At 55.3% G+C, this 5000-nt stretch overlaps 2 protein-coding genes across 2 annotated transcripts in view; both read left to right on the plus strand.

Moving 5' to 3' along the window:
- The window catches only part of LOC132872764 (class I histocompatibility antigen, F10 alpha chain-like), a 318444-nt gene extending 315583 nt beyond the window's left edge, over positions 1–2861 (plus strand). Inside the window, exon 8 of the mRNA XM_060907820.1 lies at positions 2842–2861. The gene's annotated coding sequence lies outside the window, so the exon portion shown is untranslated. The remainder of the gene's footprint in view (positions 1–2841) is intronic.
- Positions 1–5000, plus strand: part of LOC132872770 (BOLA class I histocompatibility antigen, alpha chain BL3-7-like) — a 29904-nt gene that overhangs the window by 16505 nt on the left and 8399 nt on the right. The window lies entirely within an intron of this gene.

The raw sequence follows: 5000 nt of genomic DNA on the forward strand, positions 1-5000 counted from the left end.
ACCTGCCCGTTACCCAAGTGGAAGCCCAGATACCGTACTTCCACCCGCCCAATCGCACACTTCTTCGGGTTGGCAGTGAGCCCCGCCCGCCTCAGCGACCTAAGGACGGCCCTCAGGTGTTGCAGGTGCCGCTGCCAGTCATTACTATAAATGATTATGTCGTCTAAGTAAGCGGCCGCATAGGTGGCGTGGGGCCGGAGGATCCGGTCCATCAGCCGCTGAAACGTAGCGGGCGCCCCAAACAGCCCAAACGGAAGTGTGACGAACTGGTGTAAGCCGAACGGTGTGGAAAAGGCCGTTTTTTCCCGGGATAATGGAGTCAAGGGGATCTGCCAATATCCCTTCGTCAAATCCAGTGTCGAGTAAAAGCGAGCCGTGCCTAGTCGATCAAGCAGCTCATCAATATGAGGCATTGGGTACGCGTCGAATTTAGACACCGCATTGACTTTTCTATAGTCCACACAGAACCGGACCGAGCCGTCGGCCTTGGGAACCAAGACCACCGGGTTGCTCCAGTCACTGTGGGACTCCTCGACGATGCCCATTTCGAGCATGGCCTGAAGTTCTTCCCGAACCACCTTTTTTTTGTGTTCGGGTAATCTATAAGGACGGCTACGCACTACCACCCCCGGGGGCGTCTCTATGTGGTGTTCTATGAGGTTGGTGCGTCCGGGCCGGGGCGAGAACACATCCGAAAACTCGGCCTGCAACTGGGCGACCTCCGTGAGTTGGGTCGGGGAGAGGTGGTCTCCACAGGGGACCGGAGAGGTGCGAGATGCCAATGACCCTTTTTGGATCTCCGGCCCCAGCTCCGCCTTCTCCGGAACTACCGACACCAACGCCACGGGGACCTCCTCATTCCAGAGCTTCAGCAGATTGAGGTGGTAGATCTGTAGCGCCCCCTCCCTGTCCGTTCGCCTAACCTCATAGTCGACGTCCCCGACTCGCCGTGTGACCTCGAAGGGCCCTTGCCACTTGGCGATTAATTTGGAGCTCGACGTGGGCAACAGGACGAGTACCTTATCTCCCGGAGTGAACTCTCTAAGGCACGTGCCCTTGTTGTACAGGCGGGTTTGCCGTTCCTGGGCCTGCCGCAAATTCTCCTGAGTTAAGTGGGTGAGCGTGTGGAGTTTTGCGCGCAGATCCATAACGTATTGAATTTCATTTTTGCTCTGCGAAGGTCCCTCCTCCCAATTTTCCCGCAGTACATCTAAGATGCCGCGCGGCTTACGCCCATACAGTAATTCAAATGGGGAGAACCCCGTGGAGGCTTGGGGGACCTCTCGCACTGCAAACAACAAGGGTTCGAGCCACTTATCCCAGTTACGTGCGTCCTCACTTACGAATTTTTTGATAATATTCTTGAGGGTGCGGTTGAACCGTTCGACTAAACCGTCCGTTTGTGGGTGATACACGCTGGTGCGGATCGGCTTAATACCCAGTAGCCCATACAGTTCGGCCAGTGTTCGTGACATAAACGAGGTGCCTTGATCAGTCAGAATCTCTTTCGGGATTCCAACCCGGGAGATGACGTGGAAGAGGGCCTCTGCAATACTACGTGCGGAGATATTGCGAAGAGGCACCGCTTCCGGGTATCGCGTTGCATAGTCCACCAGAACCAATATAAAGCGGTACCCTCGTGTTGACCGATCTAATGGCCCGACGAGATCCATCCCAATTCGTTCAAATGAGGTCTCGATTAATGGTAGGGGACGCAAGGGCGCTTTTGGAATGGCCGCTGGATTTACTAACTGGCATTCGCGGCACGCCGTACACCACTTACGGACGTCGCCGCGAATCCCCGGCCAATAGAATCGGGCCATTATCCGGGCGAGTGTTTTATCCTGCCCGAGGTGTCCCGCCATGGGATTAAAGTGAGCCGCCTGGAATACCAATTCCCGACGGCTCTTTGGAATTAACAACTGGGTGACACGCTCCTTCGTCTGAGTGTCCTGCGTCACTCGGTATAACCTATCTTTTAAAATGGAAAAATAGGGGAAGGTCGGGGTGGCATTCGGCTGGAGCGTTTGACCATCGATTACTCTCACTTGGTCAAACGCGTGTCGCAGAGTTTTGTCTCGCGATTGTTCCAGTGGGAAATCCGCGAGGGATTCCCCAATAGAAAGAGGAGGAGCCGGGGGCCCCTCACTCTGTCGCGGAGATGACGTAGATGGCCCTGCGACCGCAGCTCCAGCCAAAACGACACCGGGACCCCCCCCCGGCTAACCGGCAGGACCCACTCTTTACTAGGTGTGCCATCAACCCCCGGAATCCCGGCCAATCAGTCCCCAAGATTAAAGAGTGGGTAAGGCGAGGATTAACCGCCGCCTTCACTATAGATTTGTCCCCTCTGAAATGTATGTGGACCGACACCAACGGGTAGCAGTGAACATCCCCGTGCACACACAACACCTTCACCCCTTGTGCTCCCCCCAATGCCTCGTCTTGCACCAGGCTTTGGCGGATCGAGGTCTGGTTGCAACCCGAATCCACCAACGCCTGATAGGTTGCCCCTTGTACACTTACCGGTATGCGATATGCTCCGGCCTGATCGAGGGCAGCCTCTGGCGCGTCGGGGATCCGCACCACCGCCCCCACCTCCATCGCGGCACACTGTTGCTGCAGGTGGCCCGGTTCCCCGCAGCGCCAGCAAACCGGCCCGGGCCTCCCCTCTGCAGCTGTGGATTGAGGGTCACTCACCTGAGGGGGGGGAGAGACAGACACAGAAGGGAGAAATGGGAGGGCACCCCGGGTGCGGCGGGCCGGCTGGGGTGGGGCCGGCCCCCGCCTCCGTGGTGGGGGAATGGGGCGAGGATGGGACACGGGAGGAGGGGGAAGAGAGAGAGAGAGAGAGGAGGAGAGAGAAGAAGACATCCGTTGTCCTGCCGCCGGGACAGCCGCCAGATGATCCTCCGCCAGTCCTACGGCCTGATCCAGCGACGCCGGGCGGTGGCACTGGACCCACTCCGCGGTTCCGGCGGGTAGGCGGGCGATGAACTGCTCCAGCGCCACCTGGTCGATGATCCCCTCGGCGTCGCGATCTTCGGCCCTCAGCCACCGCCAGCAGGCGTCCCGGAGCTGCTGGCCGAACGCGAACGGGCTGCCGACTTCCTCCATTCGCAGCGTGCGGAAGCGCTGGCGCTGCTGCTCCGGCGTGCGCCCCACGCGCTGGAGGACAGCCCGGCGAAGGTCGGCGTAGGCCAGCCGGTGGTCGGCGGGGAGCTGTAGTGCGGCTAACTGCGCCTCTCCCGTCAGGAGGGGGAGGAGGCGCGCCGCGCGCTGTTCCATCGGCCACCCCGAGGCTTCGGCGACCTGTTCGAACAACGCGATGAACGCCTCGGGGTCGTCCTGCGGGCCCATCTTAGTCAAGGTGATGGGAGATGGGCCCGCGGCCGGGGCGCTGGTGGACCCCGCCGACGCGAGGAGGCGCCGGAACGCCTCACGGTCTTCCTGTTGAGCCAGCACCAGGGCTTCGAAGCGGCGCTCCTGCTCCTTCCGGAGTGTGACGAGCGCCTGGTGCTGGCTCTGCTGAGCCGTGGCGAGGGCGTGGACCAAGTCCGCGAATGGGGAGGATTCCATGGGGCTGCAGGACAGGTGCTCCACGATCCCGGGTTTCAGCACCACTGTAGCGAGAATCGCGTGTGGGTGGAGCACAGAGGACGGCAGGACAGAGATCAGGTTTGTCTAACGGCTTTATTGCCACACTTTTCAGGGTTACAATACTGTTTCAAAATAGCGCGAGAGACACACACACACACACACAGCGTCTCGTCCGGGTCTCCCTCTGCTCTCGCTCTCCCTCCTTAAATAGGGCGGTTTACTGGGGAGAACACACAAAACACAGGTTAATGACACTCAGGTGAAGCGATTCTGCCACTTACCTTCCCCAACTCCGCCCTCCTGTCACAGACCGGTGCTTGACCACGCCCCCGCTGCCACAGAGTGATATGGTCAAATTTAGATGTTCTTGTGAGTGTTCTGGCAGCTGCGTTTTGAACCAGCTGGAGTTTGTTAAACGCCTGTTTAGTAAGCCCAGCATACAGGGAGTTACAATAGTCAAGGCGACTGAAAATAAAAGCATGTACTAACTTTTCAGAGTCCTGAAAAGACAGGAAGCCACGTACCTTAGAGATATTTCTCAGGTGATAAAAGGCTGTCTTAGTAATAAGAGATATATGTTTTTCAAAATTAAGATCGGAATCGAGGGTCACACCCAGATTTCTGACATCATCACAAGGTTTTACCAGAAGGGGGGTAAAAAAGGTACAAAGATGTTCTCTGCGAGCCTTAGGGCCTACAACTAAAATCTCAGTCTTACTGTCGTTTAACAACAGAAAATTCTGAGCCATCCAGTTTTTAATGTCAGATATGCAACTAATTAGATCATTTACTGGACTGGGGTCGTCAGGGGAAAAAGAAATGTAAAGTTGGGTGTCATCTGCATATGAATGATACGAAATATTATGGCGCCGGATAATAGACCCAAGTGGTAACATGTATAAATTAAAAAGCAGAGGGCCAAGGATTGACCCCTGAGGTACCCCATAAGAGATGTCCATAGTGTCAGAACAGAAATTGTTAATAGTGACAGAAAAAGATCTCCCATTTAAGTAAGAAGAGATCCAGGCAAGAGCTGTACCGCGAATGCCAATTAGATCTTGCAGGCGTTGAATTAAAATAATATGATCCACAGTATCAAACGCAGCACTTAAGTCAAGAAGCACAAGAACAGATACTTTATGGTTATCAGTGGCAATTTTGAAATCATTTATAACTCTGACCAAAGCAGTCTCTGTACTATGATTCACACGGAATCCAGACTGATAGGCATCGAAGAGAGTGTTATGAGACAGATAAGAGTAAAGCTGCTTGTAAACAACCTTCTCAAGAATTTTACCTAAAAAAGGTAGGTTAGAAATGGGCCTATAACTTTCACAAGCCAAGGGATCAAGGGTATGTTTTTTTAGTAGAGGAGTAACCAACGCATGTTTAAGACAAGA

The sequence above is a fragment of the Neoarius graeffei genome, chromosome 24 (genome assembly GCF_027579695.1).
Source record: "Neoarius graeffei isolate fNeoGra1 chromosome 24, fNeoGra1.pri, whole genome shotgun sequence".
Lineage (NCBI taxonomy): Eukaryota > Metazoa > Chordata > Actinopteri > Siluriformes > Ariidae > Neoarius > Neoarius graeffei.